Source organism: Bufo bufo, chromosome 11 (assembly GCF_905171765.1).
Source record: "Bufo bufo chromosome 11, aBufBuf1.1, whole genome shotgun sequence".
Classification (NCBI taxonomy): Eukaryota; Metazoa; Chordata; class Amphibia; order Anura; family Bufonidae; genus Bufo; species Bufo bufo.
In genome coordinates this window covers 72,568,316-72,590,130 of record NC_053399.1, presented here as the reverse complement: position 1 = coordinate 72,590,130, position 21,815 = coordinate 72,568,316, and the positions used below count along the sequence as shown (strand labels likewise).

At 44.4% G+C, this 21,815-nt stretch overlaps 2 protein-coding genes across 2 annotated transcripts in view; one reads left to right on the top strand and one right to left on the bottom strand.

Annotated features, from left to right (window-relative positions):
• Positions 1–21,815, bottom strand: part of LOC120981622 (NACHT, LRR and PYD domains-containing protein 3-like) — a 3,400,916-nt gene that overhangs the window by 2,469,010 nt on the left and 910,091 nt on the right. The window lies entirely within an intron of this gene.
• LOC120981623 (NACHT, LRR and PYD domains-containing protein 12-like) overlaps positions 1–21,815 on the top strand; it is an 840,242-nt gene that overhangs the window by 383,435 nt on the left and 434,992 nt on the right. The gene's annotated exons all lie outside the window — the stretch shown is intronic.

Sequence of the window (21,815 nt, the reverse complement as noted above, 5' to 3'; positions counted from 1 at the left end):
GCTCTATGGCGGTAAGGGCTCATGTACATATTACAGCTCTGTATAACCTAGGAGTCGCTCAGACCTATAATCCGCCCCATAGAAGCAGATGTGTCCTTCCTGTCCCTCCAGATGTCTCTCAGGACATATGACACCTCCTCCATGTGGAGGCACAATGCAGGTTCTGATGAGGTCAGTCCTATGATTGCGCTGCTCTTCTCAGACATGACAGTGCTCCAGATGACGACCACAATGTTCGCCAGTGCGACTTAGGATCATAAATGGCGACAAGACTTTATTGTTGCCATTTGTGATTAGACCGGTCACCATGCTTCGCTTTTAAGAAAAAAATGCCTTCACCTATCCAGGGTTGCCAACCAGTGATGGCCAGTTCACCGTGTTCGCCCGCGAACACATGTGGGCTGCCATCTTAAATCACAAGTCCGGCGATACACAGGTAAGTCCTTACCTGTGCCTGCGCCGCGAGCACGTCTAAAACAAATGCGGTCACCGGGAGCAGGCAGTTTCGGGAACTAGCCCGAGGAAGGCCCCCGGCGGCTATTCTTGGAACTGCCTGCTCCCGGTGACCGCATTTGTTTTAGACTGGCTCGCAGCGCAGGCACAGGTAAGGACTTACCTGTGCATCGCGGGACTTGTGATTTAAGATGGCAGCCCGCATGTGTTCGCGGGCGAACACGGCGAACTGGCCATCACTGTTGCCAACTGTCCGTAAATTTACAGTCTGCAAAACCCGGGTGTTTTCTTCTGCCGCCAGTAGCATCCAGCAGAAAAAAAACACAGCCAGTAAAACCTGTGCACCGAACTCTGAAGTCTGCACTGCGCATGCGTACACAGTGTAGTGAGATGGGGGTCAATGCTGCACTGGAGGAAAGTGGAGCAGTGACGGCGGTCAGGAGGAGTCCCATCAGTCAGAAATGAAAGCGCGGCTATGTCTCAAAGTTTCCTGCCTGCCGTGTTCCTGCGCCGCGCTGTCAGAGAGACTCGAGGGGAACTTGTGCTGTCTCCTGAAACACTCTGCTAGACACTAATTGTGTTTCATGAATATGTGCTCGTGCCTGAGTTCCCACAAAGTTGCACAGGGAGGGGGAGGTCATAACAAACCTCATACCTCCCAACTTGTGAAAAGAAGGAAGAGGGACACTATGTGGCCACGCCTCTAACTCCGCCCAAAACATAACTAAACTCCTAATCCCACCAAATCCCGTAATTGCCCCCACATAGTAATTATTCCCCTCCCTCACCCCACAGTATTTATGTGAGCAGTGTGCCCCCTTCACAGATTATGCCCAGTTATGTGCCCTCTCAGAAATATGCCCAGCTGTGCCCCCTCATAGTAATATGGCCAGGACTGTGCCCCCTCATAGTAATATGCCCAGCTGTGCCCCCTCATAGTAATATGCCCAGCTGTGCCCCCTCATAGTAATATGCCCAGCTTTGCCATTTCAGAAATATGCCCAGGACTGTGCCCCCTCATAGTAATATGCCCAGCTGTGCCATTTCAGAAATATGCCCAGGACTGTGCCCCCTCATAGTAATATGCCCAGCTGTGCCCCCTCATAGTAATATGCCCAGCTGTGCCCCCTCATAGTAATATGCCCAGCTTTGCCATTTCAGAAATATGCCCAGGACTGTGCCCCCTCATAGTAATATGCCCAGCTGTGCCATTTCAGAAATATGCCCAGGACTGTGCCCCCTCATAGTAATATGCCCAGCTGTGCTCCCTCAGAAAAATGCCCAGGACTTTACCCCTTCACAGAAAGTTAGAAAAAAAAAAAAACTTTTTCTCCTCCCCTCCTTCAGCAGCAGGATCCACATCGGCTGCTCTGGTCTGTAGTAAGATTCAGGCCTATTGCACACGACCATATGGCTTTTTCAGTATTTTGCGATCCGCAAAAAATACGGATGACATCGGTGTGCATTCTGTTTTTTGTCGAACGGAACATCTGGCCCCTAATAGAACAGCACTATCCTTGTCCGTTATGCGGACAATAATAGGACATGTTCTATCTTTGAACGGAAAAACGGAAATATGGAAACGGAATGCATATGGAGTACATTCCGTTTTTTTGCGGACCCATTAAAATTAATGGTTTCATATACGGACCGTATACGGAACGCAAAAAATGGAACTGAGACAGAAAAAAAAAACGGTCGTGTGCATGAGGCCTCAATAGCAGTCAAAGATGGAGGGGAGAAAGGATTCAATGAAATGTTTTAGTTGAAGGTAATATGAGGTTTCTGTGGACGGTGGCTCATATCTGCTTAGTAAGGAGGTGACTGCAGCCACGCCGTTTAAGTGATAAATCCTAGTGAGTCCTTTGGCGGTCTGAAGTCTCCTGTCCTGGGGGAAATAATGTTTTTTTTTATACAGTAAGTGGTAGAAGAGACAGGTGAAGAGACAGGTGAGGAGAAAGTAACTGAGCTGGGCTTTTGACCGCATCTCAAATTTTGAGAGAATGCTTAACCCATTTTCGTCCGCCTTACGTATATATGATTAGTTGTTTGAGACTTTAATTATGGGGCCCACTGACCCAAGCAGCGAGCACCATAGCTGCCGGGTGCCTGCTAATGTTTTGGAGTCTATGAGAAAATCAATCTAATGATGGCGTGCTGTAGTTTCCTAGGGGAACTATAAAAAATGTGTTAAAAAAAGTAAAAAGGTTAAAATGTATAAGAAAAGGAAAAAAGAAAATCGAAAATTTCAAATAACCCCCCTTCCCTTTCCCCAAAATTAAAATAAAAGTACATCATGGGTATCGCCTCATGGAAAAATATTGTAATATTAAAATATAAAAATATTTATTCCATATGGCAAGCAGCAAAACGGAAAAAAGTCACAATTCACAGTTTTTTTTTTATATAAAGTGATCAAAAAGACATACACACCCCAACATGGTATCAATGAAAAGCACATATCACCCTGTAAAAAATAAGCCCTCACACGGCTCCATAAACATAAAAATAAAAAAGTTTCCCACTACATGGTTCAATTAGAAAGTACAACTTGTTCCGCAAAAAACACGCCCTCATACGGCTATGTGAATGGAAAAATAAAAAAGTTATGGCTTTGGGAAGACAGGGAATGAAAAACAAAAATAAAAAAAATGGAAAATGTTCCAGTCATTAAGGGCTCTTTCACACTTGCGTTCTTGTCTTCCGGCATAGAGTTCCGTCGTCGGGGCTCTATGCCGGAAGAATCCTGATCAGGATTATCCTAATGCATTCTGAATGGAGAGAAATCCGTTCAGGATGCATCAGGATGTCTTCAGTTCCGGAACGGAACGTTTTTTGGCCGGAGAAAATACCGCAGCATGCTGCGCTTTTTGCTCCGGCCAAAAATCCGGAACACTTGCCGCAAGGCCGGATCCGGAATTAATGCCCATTGAAAGGCATTGATCCGGATCCGGCCTTAAGCTAAACGTCGTTTCGGCGCATTGCCGGAGCCGACATTTAGCTTTTTCAGAGTGGTTACCATGGCTGCCGGGACGCTAAAGTCCTGGCAGCCATGGTAAAGTGTAGCGGGGAGCGGGGGAGCAGTGTACTTACCGTCCGTGCGGCTCCCCGGGCGCTCCAGAGTGACGTCAGGGCGCCCCAAGCGCATGGATCATGTGATCACATGGATCACGTCATCCATGCGCATGGGGCGCTCTGACGTCATTCTGGAGCGCCCCGGGAGCCGCACGGACTGTAAGTATACCGCTCCCCCGCTCCCCGCTCCTACTATGGCAGCCAGGACTTTAATAGCGTCCTGGGTGCCATAGTAACACTGAAAGCATTTGGAAGACGGTTCCGTCTTCAAATGCTTTCAGTACACTTGCGTTTTTCCGGATCCGGCGTGTAATTCCGGCAAGTGGAGTACACGCCGGATCCGGACAACGCAAGTGTGAAAGAGGCCTAAGGAGTTAAGGATGGGATTAGTAATAGTGGGTGGAGAGGCAGGTCCACAGAACAGAGTCAATGGACAGGGGAGCAGTCTCCAACAAGGGGCATCTCTGATGGAGATAAGGAGGCTAACTGAGCTATCTGAGCTGCTTGGTGGGATTTTTGATAATTCAGTACCTGAGACCTCCTCTGAGTTTATGTCTATATAAAGTGGAATATAATTATTTCAAACAAATCCAAGAGACGTCAGTTGTACGGTTTTCAGGAAATATGTTGGAACTGCGATCGGCAGAGCTCTAAAATAGTATAATAATTTGGGCAAGAAAGACATTTTTAGAGAGTTAACTCTCCCTATGCGAGATATGTGGTAGACGCTCCACCTTTCTAGAAGTCTCAGCTTTCTGAGGAGCGGTGGCTGATTGTGTGAGTAAAGTGTATTGTAGGAGGCTGTTAACAGAATGGGGAAATAGAGTCGTGAAACTTCCAACTATGGGAGCGAGATATTGAATTCTTTTGATTTCACATTATTAAGGCTAGGGCTACACTGCGCCTGTAATGATAGTCAATGGTGTTGCACAGCAACATGCGACATACTGTGACAGTCGCCAAAAATCCATCCAAGTTGTGTATCAGCATGTGGCAGTGCGACACCATAGACTACAGAAAAACAGGTTAATGACACGGCTCTCACCTGCCCCTTCTCTGCTATGAGCACGGAAGATAAACCGCACTTGGATGCGGATAACTTGAAATCCAAACAGAAAGCGAACATCCAGCTCAGTCTCACAAAGGTTCAACGGTACTTTATTTGCGCGGTTAAAAATATACATATTATGCTGAATAGACAAGAATGTATAATGATAGCGATAGGAGACTATAACGCTGTAATGGATCCACTCAGGAATAGGTTCTCTAGCAGAGGGGGAAGAACACAAAATGTGGATTTGTTTAAATTGGCCTAGGAATTCAACTGGATAGATGTGTGGCGCTGTCAGAACCCGGAGGAAATCATGTATTCTTGCTATTCCAAAACCCATCAAACCTGGTCAAGAATAGATATGGTCTTGGGAAATAAAAATCGAATGTCTCAAAACAGGATTAAGATAAAGTATGCACCTATGGTCCTATCGGATCATAGAGCAGTGGTAATGGAACTGGATTTGAATAGAAAGGACAACCTCCCATTGTTCAAGTTCAATGCCTATTGGCTGTCATTGATCTCAGATACAGAGAGCATAATGGATGAATTAAAAATATTTTTCCAGGAGAATAACAATTCTGCCAACAGATTGATAGTCTGGGACATTGCCAAAGCATTTTTGAGAGGACTTTTGTTTAAAAAGGTGAATTATTGGGAAAAAAAAGCAATAAGGAAAGAGGGGATCTATTGGAAAAGAAATTAGAAGAAGTAAGAATGGCATGTATGATGAATCCCACTGAATATAATAGGAAGGAATGGGAGGAGGAACAAGAAAATCTAAAAATATATCAGCTAGAGAAAAGTAGGAAAGAACTGTTCTTCCAAGGGTTTTGGTTGGCTTCAGAGGGAGAAAAAGTTTGAAAAATTTTGGCAAGTATTGTAAAAAATCAAAGAGGTAAGTCCTGGCTAGGGGCAATTAGAGATAATAAGGATAAAATAATTAGTTCACCGGAAGGAGTCAAAAAGGTTTTCATGGAGTATTTTCAGGAACTTTACAAAACTAGGGTACGACATTCAAGAATAGAGTTGGACTCATACCTAGACCAGATTGTCTGGAGAAAGATATCCCAGGCTCAAAAGGAATATTTGGATAGAGAAATAACAGCCGTAGAAATTAACGAGGTTCTGGGTAAGGTAAACCCTGCAAAAACACCAGGGTGTGATGGCCTCCCCTTTGAAATATATAAGGTCTTTTCCCAGGTTTTAACACCAGAATTAAAAATAACATTGAATGAGGCACAAAAGATAGGGGATAGAGGCAATCATTACATTAATTCCAAAAAAGGGTAAAGAACAACTAGATCCTGGATCATACAGACCAGTATCCTTGTTAAACACGGACGTTAAAATTTTGGCAAAGGTTTTGGCAGGAAGGCTCTCCAAAGTGATTAAAAGTATAATCCACGAAGATCAGACTGGTTTTATACCTGGTAGAACTATATATTCAAATATAGAAAGGTTGTATCTTAATATTGAGGCTAATAGAACAGAAACAGGTGACAAAGCAATACTTTCTTTGGATGCTCAAAAGGCATTTGATTGTATCGAATGGGAGTATTTATGGGCAGCCTTAAAAAGGATTGGTATAGGCGAGGGGTTTATAAGATGGATTCAGCTTGTATATTCTAATCCAAGGGCTAGAGTGATGGTGGATGGGAGCTTGTCCCTGCCTCTTGCCCTTCACCGGGGCACTAGGCAGGGATGCCCTCTCTCCCCATTACTATTTGCTATAGCAATCGAGCCCCTCGCAAGTATAATAAGAAATGATAGGGAGTTCAAAGGTTTTCAATATGCAGAAGGAGATGAAAAACTATTAATGTATGCCGATGATATTTTATTATTTTATGCACAACACAGGGAATCAGTTTAGCAGAGTAATAGATAAAATAGATAAGTTTGGCTCTTTCTCTGGATTAAACATTAATTGGGGGAAATCCCATATGATGTTATTGGGAGATGGTCAATCACAGAAGGACTCAAGGGTGCATGTGCTTGAGAAACACGAGAGTTTTAAATATTTGGGCATACAAATCTCCGGTAATATAGAAGACTATGAAAAACTAAACGTACTTCCCGTAATAAAACAACTCAGAACTAAAATACATATTTGGAAAAGATTACCACTCTCTATCCAAGGTCGGGTAAATTTAATAAAAATGATTTTTTTCCCAAAGTTACTTTATGTTTTACAAAATGCCCCAATAAGATTGCTGCAGAAGATATTTAGATTATTGGATCGTCTAATGGGGGAATTTATTTGGAAAGGTGCTATTCCTAGGATAAAAAAAGAAGTGCTTCAGTTCCCAGTAAGAGAGGGTGGTTTGGCGGTTCCTAACTGGTTTTTGTATTATTTGAGAACACAATATAGTCAGATAAGAGATAGTTTGAACGGTGTATTGGGAAGACAGGAATTAAATAAAACGGGATGGAGATGGGAATTTAATCACTTAGAGATATTGGAATCGGGCACATTAGGGAAAAATATTACAGGAAATAGAGTAATGAATTTAATGGATCACATATGGGGGCAGATAAAAAAAATATTGGGTATTAAAGGTTTCCTCCACTATACACCTATTTGGAAAAATTTAAATCTAAAGGAACTGCAAACGATTAGGAGTTATATCGATTGGGAAAAAAAGGGGATAAAATATCTAGCCCAAATATTTGAAGACGATAAATTGAAGGACTTTAATACACTTGCTAGGGAGTTTGGGATCCCCCAAAAAGAAAATTTACAAATAACTCCAGCTCACGAACGCTTTGAGGACAGCGGTAAAAGTAGATAAATATAAAAAAGAACAATCAGATAGAATATATAAATTCACTAACGGAGGAGAAAAAAGAGGTATAACAAAAAAAAGATACGGGATATTGATGGAAGGTAAGAAAGAACGGATTACAATACTTGCTAATAAAAAATGGGAGAAAGAACTTCAGCCTTTCTTTTCCGACGAGAAATGGAAGGATGCCCTTAGAAGTTACGTGAACAGGGGTTCACATAAAATATCACAGTTTTTTATAATACATAGATTACATCGATCTCCTAAGATGCTTAAGAAAATGGGTGTGAGAGCTTTAGATAATTGTCCAAAATGTAGTGGGGGGAACGCAGATTTAACACACTGTTTTTGGAGATGCCCCAGACTTTTCAGATATTAAAAGGGGATAGCAGAGACTGTATTTGTATTCCTGGATGTTCAGGTGTTTGAAGACCCAGTAGTTTGTATATTGGGAGCAACTGAACATCTGAAATTAAAGAAGAAACTACGATTGGTTTTGGGTAAAGTACTGTTTCAAGCTAGACTCCTTATACTTAGGAAATGGATAAAGGAAGACCCGCCCACAGTGGGACAGTGGCGTGAAGCAGTGGCTAATCTTATTAAAACTCAACGGGTTTCTGAGTGCTATACTAAAAATCCAGTAGGACTCGATGAGATATGGAATAAATGGCCATATTAGGTCAAGGAAATTTTTATTTATTTTTATTTTTTCTCCCCAGTTCCTCTCTCTCTCCTTCTTTCCATGGGGTATTTGGGTGATAAATAATAAGGATAATATTTATTATAGTGGTAATACGGATTGTGTTGTATTATGTTATTGATGCGTTGAATGTGTATTTATTTTATTAAAAAAAAGAAAAGTGAAATAAAAAAAATATATAATTAAATATTCTTCTGAAATACTTTGTTCTTTACATAGTTGAATGTGCTGACAACAAAATCACACAAAATTTAAAAATGGAAATCAAATTTTTCAACCCATGGAGGTCTGGATTTGGAGTCACACTCAAAATTAAAGTGGAAAAACACACTACAGGCTGATCCAACTTTGATGTAATGCCCTTAAAACAAGTCAAAATGAGGCTCAGTAGTGTGTGTGGCCTCCACGTGCCTGGATGACCTCCCTACAACGCCTGTGCATGCTCCTGATGAGGTGGCGGACGGTCTCCTGAGGGATCTCCTCCCAGACCTGGACTAAAGCATCTGCCAACTCCTGGACAGTCTGTGGTGCAACGTGACGTTGGTAGATAGAGCGAGACATGATGTCCCAGATGTGCTCAATTGGATTCAGGTCTGGGGAACGGGCGGGCCAGTCCACAGCATCAATGCCTTCATCTTGCAGGAACTGCTGATACACTCCAGCCACATGAGGTCTAGCATTGTCTTGCATTAGGAGGAAACCAGGGCCAACTGCACCAGCATATGGTCTCACAAGGGGTCTGAGGATCTCATCTCGGTACCTAATGGCAGTCAGGCTACCTCTGGCGAGCACATGGAGGGCTGTGCGGCCCTCCAAAGAAATGCCACCCCACACCATTACTGACCCAATGCCAAACCGGTCATGCTGGAGGATGTTTCAGGCAGCGGAACGTTCTCCACGGCGTCTCCAGACTCTGTCATGTCTGTCACATGTGCTCAGTGTGAACCTGCTTTCATCTGTGAAGAGCACAGGGCGCCAATAGCGAATTTGCCAATCTTGGTGTTCTCTGGCAAATGCCAAACGTCCTGCACGGTGTTGGGCTGTAAGCACAACCCCCACCTGTGGACGTCGGGCCCTCATATCACCCTCATGGAGTCTGTTTCTGACCATTTGAGCCGACACATGCACATTTGTGGCCTGCTGGAGGTCATTTTGCAGGGCTCTGGCAGTGCTCCTCCTGTTCCTCCTTGCACAAAGGCGGAGGTAGCGGTCCTGCTGCTGGGTTGTTGCCCTCCTATGGCCTCCTTCACGTCTTCTGATGTACTGGCCTTTCTCCTGGTAGCGCCTCCATGCTCTGGACACTACGCTGACAGACACAGCAAACCTTCTTGCCACAGCTCGCATTGATGTGCCATCCTGGATAAGCTGCACTACCTGAGCCACTTGTGTGGGTTGTAGACTCCGTCTCATGCTACCACTAGAGTGAAAGCAGCGGCAGCATTCAAAAGTGACCAAAACATTAGCCAGGAAGCATAGGAACTGAGAAGTGGTCTGTGATCACCACCTGCAGAACCACTTCTTTATTGGGGGTGTCTTGCTAATTGCTTATAATTTCCACCTGTTATCTATCCCATTTTCACAACAGCATGTGAAATTGATTGTCACTCAGTGTTGCTTCCTAAGTGGACAGTTTGATTTCACAGAAGTGTGATTGACTTGGAGTTACATTGTGTTGTTTAAGTGTTCCCTTTATTTTTTTGAGCAGTGTATATATATATACATCCAGTACAACCAGTCTTTGTCTACACATTTCGGGCTATCAGGTATGTAAGCCCTTACTCATGACATACTGAAGACACAACTAAATGCAGCATATATAGTGGGTCCTAATTGGGCTATCACGTGACCCAAAAGAAACGTTGCCATTCACATGCATCAAATCTTCAATTAAAAAGTTATACAATCCATTTGATCAGAAAGATATCAATGTTCGACACAAAAGAACATCTAAAGTGGAGAATATATATCACTGTATCACATCGCATTATTGCTGTAATATCAGATCCAATCTATTATTGAGCCCCTCAGGCTGACGGTTGCTCAACTGAAAAATCCAGAAGGACTCCCTATTGAGAAGGTTTCTCCTATGGTCACCTCCTCTGATTGGTGTTTTAACCCTCTCAATCCCTTGTACTTGCATACCGGACGTGTCTCCACCATGGGCTACCGCAAAGTGTAAGCTGGCCGCAGACACATTGCGGCTCCCGTAGTGTGGCACGTTCGAGATGTGCTTGCGTATTCTCACCTTGATCGCATTGGTGGTGCAGCCAACATACTGTAAGTTACAGATCCTACATGTAATTAAATCTATGTTGTGTTACAATAAAGGTATGCCCTTATAATGAAGTCTTTACCATTTGCAGCAGACCTAAATGATTTAGATACCACAATATGATCGCAGCACATACATTTACCATGTCCACATCTAGAGCTACCTTTCGTTATTAACCAATTTGGCTGCGATATTTTATTGTCCTGATAAAGACTGGGGCTAACATACGTCGCCGCTGTGGGAGCTCTATGGGCCGCACACCTTATACCTCCGCTGCTATTGTTGCCCATTGCTTATCATATGCCAAAATTGGAAGGTGCTTTCTAAAGATATTACAAACTTCTGAATATTCCGCACTAAATTGTGTCACAAAGGTACTCTGAGGAGTCTTATCTGACGACACTTGTGGCTCAATAGATCTCTGTTTTACTTTGGGATGAACCAACAGATTTCTATTCATATCTAGTGTCTGTTGCATGCAACTAATAATATGCTTTCGAGAATATGCCCTCTGTACCAATCAACTTATAATGTCCCCTGCTTCTGATACAAAGGAGTCTACATCTGTGCAGTTCCATCTAGCACGGATCATCTCCCCCTTGGGTATATTATGTAGGGTATGTGGTGGGTGACTTGAGGTATTGGGCGAAAGGTGGTATGGCCGCCACATCCCCAGACCAAATAAATAACAGGTCAGCGACCATACCACCTTATACAATCCCAAAATGGATGGGTGTTGATGAGGAGGAAGCCCCTCTCCCACCATGCTATAAAAATATTGGCTATGAAGGGAGAGAACTGAGCCCCCATCGACACCCCAGATACCTGTAAATAAAATCTGTCATTAAACATGAAGAAATTGCGCCTGAGGAGGAATTCCACCACCACAATTAGATATTCCTGCAATACTTTGGTGAAATCACTGTATGTCTCCAGAAACCATGAAAGGGATTTGAGCGCTAACTCGTGCAGTATATTCGTATATAATGAGACTACGTCCGCTGTAATCCATGTATACTGTTCAGACCATTCAATTGCATTAAAGGCCTGTAAGACTGATCTAGTATCCCTAAGGAACCCTGGTATGTGTGGAACTAAGGGTTGGAGGAGCGAGTCCACCCATTGCGACAATCTTTCTGAGAACGAATCAATTTCTGCTACTATTGGTCTAAATGGAGGAGGAAAAACATGTTTATACGTTTTGGGGAGTGCATGCAAGACAGAGATGATCGGATGATCAATATAAATATAATCCGTTTCCATTTTGCCAAGGAAACCAGATTTCTGACCTAAGAACAATAATTCCATCATTTTCTTCTGAAAGGTGGGGAGCGGGTTATCTCTCAGCACAGCATACACATCTGTGTCACTAAGCATGGTTTCAATCTGTGATTTATAAATTCCACTATCCAGTATAACTACCGCTCCCCCCTTATCGGCCTGCTTAATAATTATATCATCTCTGTCTTTCAACTCCTGTAATGCCTGAAACTCCCGCTTAGTCATATTACTATGATGGGGCGCTTGTCTCTGGACTTGACTTTATTATCCAGCAAGACCAATTCCCTTTCAACCAGTTCCTGATACCGATCCAATACGGGGGACCTTGATTGGACCCGATAAAAATCCCGGTTTATGGTATTAAAACACGGTGAAGAATTTGTCAATTCAAGGTCCTCACGTATTGTATGTAGCTCCTGTAAATTACAAACCTGTATCATTTCAACAAAACTCATATTGTTGCATTCCGTTGGTATATTGAAAGGTACAGTACCTACATTGGAAGATATTCCATTATCACCGAATGTCAAGAGACTATTGCCCATGTCATCGTCGACGGCATTCTAGGGGAGAACATTCCGGAAGTGCCGTCTTAATGTGAAGTTGCGTGCAAGTCTGTTGACATCCAGGATAGTTTTATAGAGATCGAAATGACAGGTAGGTGAAAATGTTAAACCCCTTTTCAAAACACTTATTTGTTCCCTGGATAGCAGGGACGCAGACAGGTTAATCACTTGTAGATCATTTTCCCTCTGCTGTGTCACGCTGGATAATGGCGATTTTCTATGCCTCCTGCCCACCATTTTGTGGGAGACATTACTTGTCAAGGGGGGAGAGGCATTAGTGGTTGAGGGAGCAGCTGTTTCAAACTCCGAATCAGGGGAATCCATGTCTGTAGAACTAAACGAAACCTTCTGTGAATTTCTTCTTCTTGAGCGTAATTTCTTTAATATGGATCGGGGCGTATTCGCCTTGGCTTCAGTCCAGGTATACACTTGTGTTCATCTATAATCAAGAAGGTCTCGGTTGGTCTCGCGAATGGAAAGTCTCCTGGTCCGGATGGGCTGCCACTGGAGATATACTCCAAGTATGTTGATATTCTCGGGCCCCAATTGAAGGAGATGTTCAAGGAGGCATGGCGGCTGGGTAAGCTACCGGATTCCTTATACGAAGCATCCATAGTAGTAATTCTTAAGCCAGACAAAGATCCACTGGATTGTGCCTCATACCGGCCGATATCCTTACTAAATTTAGATTATAAAATCCTGACCAAAAATCCTGGCCAATAGGTTGAATAAAATAATAACTGGCTTAATACATGTTGATCAAACTGGGTTCATACCAGGAAGGTCGACCTCTAATAACATCCGTAGGGCACAAGTTATAGCCCAAATTGGAACCCTGCATGATAGACAATGGGCGATGGCTTCTCTAGATACGGCCAAAGTCTTCGACTCACTGGAATGGCCATATCTAATGAAAGCACTTTGCTGTACTTGCTATACAGCAGCACTTACCTGTCACGTCCAGGGCCTCCAGGTGACGTCTCCTCTCTGTCATCATCTTCTCTGTAGATCTTCTCTCTCATCATCTTCTCCACTCGGTCTGGACAACTTCTCTCAGCCGCCTCGTCTCTGCAGAGTGTGACACACAGAAATCTTAGCTTCCTCACATTCTATCATTATCCCCAACTGGAGTCCCCACAGTGTTATCCTGCTGCTTGCTGTGCCCCCCCCCCCAGGGGTGTAGCTATAGGGGGTGCAGAGGTAGCAGTCGCTACCGGGCCCAGGAGCATGAAGGGGCCCAAAGACCCTTGTGCCACATAAGACACACAAAGCACTGAGGGAAGGGGGGCCCAAGCTGAACTCTTGCACCGGGGCCCATGAGCCTTTAGTTACGCCCCTGCCCCCCCCAATACCCCCAAATACTATCCTGAAGAAACATTACTGCCCCCCATAGTAATAGTGCTACTCATAGTCCCACCAATAGTAATTCCCTTCTAGAATGCCCTCATTAGTAACACTGCGCCAACCGTGATAATGATCCTCAACAATGCCCCCATTATTAGAAGAGCCCTCCCATATTAATAATACCCTCACAGAGCCCCCAGTAGAAATAAGGCCCCCTATTGTTCCCCCAGTGGTAATAAAGCTCCCTACAGACCCCTCAGTAGTAATAAGGCCCCCATAATGCGCTTAGTAGAAATAAGGCGGATCTATAAGACCCTCCTATAGAGCCCCCAGTAGTAATAAGACCGCCTATAATGTCCCCTGGATCTGCAGTGCCCCCTGCAGTTTTAATCCTCCCTCCACCATACAGTCCCATGTAAATAACATCACCTCCTCCCCAGCCGCCTCCAACGCACAATCCCATGTAAACATCACCCCCTAAGGCTACTTTCACACTTGCGTTCGTGCGGATCTGTCCTGTACTTTTACAGGACGGATCCGCACCTATAATACAAACGAATGCATCCGTTCAGGACCGATTCTTTTGTATTAGATTTGAATTTCTAAGTCCCAATACGGATCCGTCCTGACTTACATTGAAAGTCAATGGGGGACGGATCCGTTTACAATTGCACCATTTTGTGTCAATGCAAAGGGATCCGTCCCCATTTACTTACATTGTAAGTCAGGACAGATCTGTTTGGCTGCGCAAGGCCATGCGAACACAAACGCGGCTTGCAGCATTTTGGGGTCCGCCTCCAAAACGGAACGGAGGGGCCATACGGAGCCGAACGAATGTATTCTGAATGGATCCGCATCCATTCAGAATGCATTGGGGTTAAACTGATGCATTTGGGGCTGCTTGTGAGAGCCTTGAAACGGATCTCACAAGCGGATCCCCAATCACAAGTGTGAACGTAGCCTAAACATTAAGTCCCATGTACATAAACATCATTCCCCCCACCATCCACTTTCAACATACAGTTCCATGTCAATAACATCCCTCCCTTCAGCCCTAACATACATCCTAGTTAAATAACTACAACTCCCAGCATTGCTCTGCCTCTCCCTTAACTTACCTCTCCTCATGTACAGACATCACCATTAGGCTCGTTCTCCTTCTTTACTCCGGTCCAATCCTGCACTGGTCACATGATGGTGACATCATCCAGGTCATCCTATCACAGCCTGTTTTGCTGATCACATGACCTGTGATGTCACCACAGGTCCTTCATCTCTTCCCAGTGTATTAGATTCAATTGTATTGCCGTTCTGTGTACGGCAATACAGTTGTATCTAGCAGGCAGGCAGGACATTCGGGGCATGGGACAAAACATTTGGGGCCCAGGCCCCGAATGTTTTAACCTAGCGACGCCCCTGGACTAGTGAATAGGAGTCGGGAAACGGAGCTCCCTTGGGCCCCCAGGAGCAACTGGGCCCGGGGCAGCTGCCCCTTTTGCCCTGCGGCAAAGACAGCCCTGGGTATAATATCTGTACTCTACACTTACCTTTTAGGGAATCATATGTCAGTACAGCCCATACTAGCCGAGACCAGATGGAAAGGGAACATTCCACATCTCTTGACAGAGGATTGGACAGAGGCGTTGGAGGCTGTTACCAACGTGTCTCCATCGATCAATAACAGGCTAATCCAGTTGTTTATGTTGCACCGCAGCTACCTAACCCCCACTAGATTGCACAAGATGGGGAAAATACCCCAACCTAGTTGCCTAAGATGCTCTTATAATGGCGCTGATTTTTGGCATATGATGTGGGAATGCACGCACATTAGATCATACTGGCAGGAAGTGCTTGGGGTACTCTCATTATTGGGTATAGGTCTAATACCATTATGTCCCAAAGTATGCTTATTGGGTATTCTGGATAATGATGGTTGGTCTCACTACAATAAAATATTCTTGAGCGAAACTCTGTTTCTAGCCCGTAAGGTAATTGCTCTTAAATGGGTGGCAGATGATCCACCTACATTAGGGATCTGGAAGAGGCTAGTGAATCAAGTAATACCCTTTGAAAATGTGATTTATATGAATAGGAAATGCCCTGACAAACTCCAGAAGGTGTGGGGTCTCAGGTGTGAATCACATTTAACCACTTCAGCTGGATCCGCGGTTTCCATTGATCCTTAAATGTGTCAGAACACCCGTACTTCACACGACTTCACTGTCTTGCCTCTATTTATTGTATTTTCAATTTATATGCAAATAAACTTTGATTTGCTTTTTGCATCGAATTGCCTAATTGCAATTAATACTTTAATACTGTATGACATTGTATACTGTTGTATCATGTTTATATGAATGTACCACAAACATGCCATGTTATTTTTTTTTCCAATAAAACGAGTTAAAAAAAAAAAAAAAAAAAAAAGAAGGTCTCGGTTATATTTCACCTGTTTAAAATGTATCAAATCATCCTCCATTTTTTTAAGATCCTCCTTAAGTTTGTTGTCCAGTTTTTAAAAGTCTGGATTATTAATGTATGCACAGAGGGACTCTTGTGTCATCTTGATTTATTTTCTAAAATCCATGAGAGCCTGATTTTCATTTTGAACAATCAATTCCATCAGCCTGAGGGAACAATCCAAAAGAATGGCTTCCCACTCTGATAAAAAAAAGTGTCTGAGTAGATAATGGTAGGTTTCTTTTTTAACCTGAGACCCCGCGGGATCATTTGTTTATCAATATACTTCTTCAGTGATGTAAAATCCTACCATGTACGGCGCTCTTTCAACAATAACTTCTCAAGCGAAGACATTAACACATTCAAATTCAGGTTTTCCTGGACTATTTGTTCCGGTGTATCAAAAATGGCATTCATTTTCAATAATCTGTCTTCGTCATCCTCCATGGAACGTAAGGATATGTGTGCCATACTACCAGAAAAATATGTATATAACCGCAACGTGTGTATGGTACCAAAGCAGGGAGTGCTCGCAGTCCAAGTTCACTAAAGCCACAGAAAAACAGGTTAATGACACGGCTCTCACCTGCCCCTTCTCTGCTATGAGCACGGAAGACTACCATTACAATAAATGTTGCATGACATTTCTGTATCCCTAATCTAATAGCAAGGACTGAGACTGCCCTGAACCTGGGCAACTCTAAGAGCAGATTAGGGAGGGAAATATGAGGAGACTATTCAGACGACCGTATGATTGGGTCCGCATCCGTTCAGCAATTTTGGCCTGTTCCATGGCCCTGAAAAAAGAAAGATAGAGCATGTCCTATTCTTGTCTGCAATCGTGGACAAGAATAGGCATTTCTATCATAGTGCCGGACATGCGCGGTCCGCAAAATGAGGAACATACATGGACGGTATCTATGTTTTGCAGATACGCAATTTGCAGACCGCAAAACACTACGGCAGTCTAAATGAGTCCTTTAAATGTAATCCGCAAACATACACATTTTATGGTGGATGGACGCAAGTTCCAGACCTTCAATATCAACATTGGTACGAATACAAAACGGCCTTGAGTTCTAGAACCAATATAAACAATAAAGAGGACAAGCGGCATCCCAGTCGTGTGCCCTTCCGGATTGAGAATAGTCCAGAAATCCTTTATAGTGGACAAATGCTTGAGGGTTAGCAAAAAGTAAGTACTTAAAGCCATGTAAGGAATTCGGGTGGGAACCTCCAGTGTCTCAGTACAGAGGACAAGTAGAGCCATGATAAGGTACCAAAAGCCTTATGAATATCTAGGGAGAGCAACACGGCAGGGATGCCCCTAGCATTACAGGCGTGAATGAGATGAGGTATGCCTCTGATGTGGTTGTTGATGCCTCCAATCAAGGAAGATAATGGTGTATTAAGGCAGGTTGCTAGTGTCTTGGTAAGAAGTCTATATAAATAAGTGAGATGGAGTGATAATTGACTCGATCAAGGGGATCTTGATCAGGTTTGGGGATCATTGATATAGCTGCCTGGAGAGATTGTTGGTGAACTGGAGGACCCTTACATTGCATTAAAACATTCTGCTACGTAAGGGCTAAAAATGGAGGAGAACTTTTAATAATATAACCCAGAAAAGCCATTGAGGCCTGGGCGTTTCTGAATCTTAAGGGAAGCAATTGCCATTCTACCGCTATTGGGGTCATTTCAGAAGGTAATAGTGATACTGGAGAGTCTGGTGTGGGAGATAGACTAGTCTTCTGTAAATAGAGAGCGATCTGTTCAGAAGAAGATGTGTTCCTCGCTAGACATCTACTAAATGGTATTTAGCTAAGGCTACATGCACACGACCGTTCTGTTTTTTGCGGTCCACAAATTGCGGATCAGCAAAACACGGAAGCTGCCCGTGTGCCTTCCGCAATTTGCGGAACGGAAGGCTCATTGTAGAAATGCCTATTATTGTCCACAAAACGGACAAGAATAGGACGTTATTTTTTTTTGCGGGGCCACGGAACGAAGCAACGGATGCGGACAGCACACGGAGTGCTGTCCGCATCTTTTGCGGCCCCATTGAAGTGAATGGTTCCGCACCCGAGCCGCAAAAACTGCGGCTCGGATGCGGACAAGAACCACGGTCGTGTGCATGAGGCCTAAGAGAATTTTGAAAGTACTGTATCCAAGGATGCAATCTGAGAAGGAGGTAGAGGAACGGAGGGAAAGGCAGAGGATTTTTCCAAGTTTGGATTCAGTACGCTGTCTGAATCCCCACAGAGGAGAACTGTGCCCATTTTGTGAAAGTCTATCAGTGTAAATAAGTCAGTTAAAAAGTGGGTCTGGTCAGTACTGGGGGCGTAGTAAAAGACTATGGTCACTGGGACATCCTGGATTGTGCCAGTAGCAATTAAATAGCGACGCTCAGGGTCCGCAATAGTTAGTCTCAAGTTCCTGAAAGAAAGCTGTAACTGTAGATTGGAGATCCGTGATGGACTCAAGTGGACCTCTGATTCAGAGGTTATCTCTATGGGCTGTTTTCCATATCCTCTAATATTTTGTCATCCTGAAGTTTTGCCATTTCTTTTTCATGTGTCTCCAGTACTGTGGTAGCATTATCCAGGATTTCTCTGGTAAGGTTACTGATATCTGCGGAGTTCTTTTTGCAGCATACCTTGAATCTGGGAGAGCAGGGCACCTGAGGTATGAGGTGATTCTGTGCCAGAGGCTGCGAGGCTTATGGGTGCTGAGTCAAGGAGCACAGGTTGCTTTCCAAGGAAATAACTGGAGGAGTCATCCGCAGGGGTCAGAAAAGGAGTCGTTTTCAGGGCTCGCTTGGAGGTGTGCGAGTTGGCACTCTGATTTCCAGTCTTGTAAGGAGCCTTGGACATTGTAATGTAGGCACGGTGTGTGAGGTTCCAAATTACACAGAAATAAAAGGGTCTCCGTCTTGTGATATATCCTCCAGTGCGTCGGCTGTCTACGGAGCTTTACTGGCTCATGGCAAATACATGGAGGGCTGCGGTGTGCCCCTTACAAAGGAGAATGGGGTTGTAAGGGCTGTAGCGGTAGATGTATTTGGGAGAGCTGCGTGAATTGGAGGAGAAAACTACACAAGCTTGGTATAGTAAGCGTATGAGCTGGAAATGATCACTACGTGGAGCTCCAAGATCAGTAGGTATTTAGCTATCACATCTCTCAATTATGTTATATAGAACTGGTAACTGATATTGAGTAGAAGGGGGGCCCCTGGTGTGTCTCTCACAGGGGAGGGGGATTGCTGCTTTAATTGAAGCACTTGTGGGATTTGCCTCCTTTATTGTGGCACTGTTGAGATTTGTCTACTTCGGTGAAATAGCCGGCACAAGAGAATGCAGTATTTATGAGGTCTTCATAGAGCTGCCACTAGATGAAGCTTTCACCTCAAAGATAATACATCAGCTATGACAGCAGGCACAAGAGGAAGTCCTTGTTCTTACACAGAACTGCCACTAGATGGAGCTCTGACCTTAAAAAGGGCTAGTGCAGCATCTGGTATCAGCTGTAGACAGCCCAAAAAATCCCCCAGGCCACACTCCCAAATACAGCAGGAGACTGGACTATGCAGGTGGTCAGTGGCAGTACCTCCACGGAAGTAGCGGAATGGTGAGCCGGGGAGCGCGGGGGAACGGGGGGCGACGACGACGACTAATGGCAGAACAGTAGCCATGTGGGTGAGGGTGGGGGCTGTAATGGAGGAACAGTGAGAGGGGTGTAATGAAGTATGGTGAGCCTGAAGAGAGATGGGGTGGGGTGTGAAGGGTGAACAGTGTTCTGTATTATAGTAATATTCTTTATCCATAGGGAGCATTTTAGTAGTTCATCTAGACCCCACCCCCCCGACGCTCAGCAGAAAAGTCCGCCGCTGCTCGTCCGCACACACAGGGCAGATATTCAGGACTAGCTTTCATGTTTTTGTCAGCCTTAAGAACAATTCCATAGGAGAGACATGTGGGCAATTGCACATGGTAAGGCTAGTTTCACTACTTTATTGCATTGTGGACTGTCGGACGCAGATCCCAATCATGTGAATGGGCCCACGTCTGCAGACACGGTCCGCAATTTGCCAGCACGACAGCACACGTATTTTTAAGCATCTCTTTATAACCGTAGGGGAAACTCAGCGGAAGATTCTGTCTCCCTCACTGAGAAATTCTTGGCAGCCTTGGATTTGCCATCTTTGATGCAGTGTGACAGAATCCCCGGTCGCACCTGTGTCTCAGCAGGAAATTGCTTCCACTCTCCGGGACCTGACGGTTTTGCCTTCATCTCTTATAAGAAGCTTTCTGGCGTACCTACCTCTGACTCTAGTGATCTAATGTCTGGTTCCCAGGCAGTTGTCATGCCCTGCTCAGGTTATGTGCGGAGGTCTGCCAGGTTAGCAGCACGTGTGTAGTTTTTTGTTTGTTTTGGGTTTGGAGTTGAGCTGTATCCACCTCCCTTCAGGTGCACTGGGTGGGGTTGTTTGTGTGAGTTTAAATTACACCCCTTCCCAGTGTCCTGTGCGGGTTATAGCTTCTATCTTGCTCTGTGGAAAGGTGGAATTGCTGTTTCTGCTCTGCTACAAGATAAGTTGATTTTGGTTTCCTTTTTGTGTTCTGTCTAGGCTGTTAGAGAGACACCTGCCTCCTCCAGGACCTGAGGAATCAGGCTGCCTCTTTCCCCCTTTCCACCATCTCAGGGACTTTAGGAAATCTTCAGCCTTAGGCACGGGGGCACATTGATTCCCACCTTTAGGGTCTGAACGTGGGCACAGAAGTCCAGGGAGAGATGATAGGGAATTGTCAGGAGGGGACCTTTATCCCCAGCTTCTGTCCTAGACGATTGTTTTGAGGTATCTGTGTGTTTATTGTATCTTGTATCCTTCCCTCCGTGACATTATAACCCGCCATACCTAGACTGCCATTTCTCAGCTGCTTTGAGATGGAGTCAATTGATGTGTTAGTTGATCGCATGCAGGGATTATCCCTAGAGGTTGCTGATCTGCGTAATTCTGTCGCACGGTGTCAGAATGCTCTGGCATCAAGTGCCATAGGAGGAAGTCAAATTTATTGGGAGCCTAGAGTCGTTCTCCCTGATAGATTTTCAGGGGGTGTGGATGACTTTATCCACTTTAGAGAATCATGCAAGCTGTATTTTCGGCTGTGGCCGTCTTCATCTGATGATGAGAGTCAGAGAGTAGGGATAATCATATCCCTGCTTAAAGGGGACGTGCAGTCCTGGGCCTTTTCTCTGCCGACCGGTTCTCTGGCCCTCCGGTTGGTGGATGAATTTTTTAAAGCCTTGGGATTAATTTATGATGACCCAGATGGGGTCTCGATGGCGGAATCTAAGTTAGTAACATAGTAACATAGTACATAAGGCCGAAAAAAGACATTTGTCCATCCAGTTCGGCCTGTCATCCTACAAGTTGATCCAGAGGAAGGCAAAAAAACCCTGTGAGGTAGAAGCCAATTTTCCTCACTTTAGGGGAATAAAAATTCCTTCCCGACTCCAATCAGGCAATCAGAATAACTCCCTGGATCAACGACCCCTCTCTAGTAGCTATAGCCTGTAATATTATTACACTCCAGAAATACATCCAGGCCCCTCTTGAATTCCTTTATTGTACTCACCATCACCACCTCCTCAGGCAGAGAGTTCCATAGTCTCACTGCTCTTACCGTAAAGAACCCTTTTCTATGTTTGTGTACAAACCTTCTTTCCTCCAAACGCAGAGGATGTCCCCTCGTCACAGTCACAGTCCTGGGGATAAATAGATGATGGGAGAGATCTCTGTACTGCCCCCTGATATATTTATACAAGT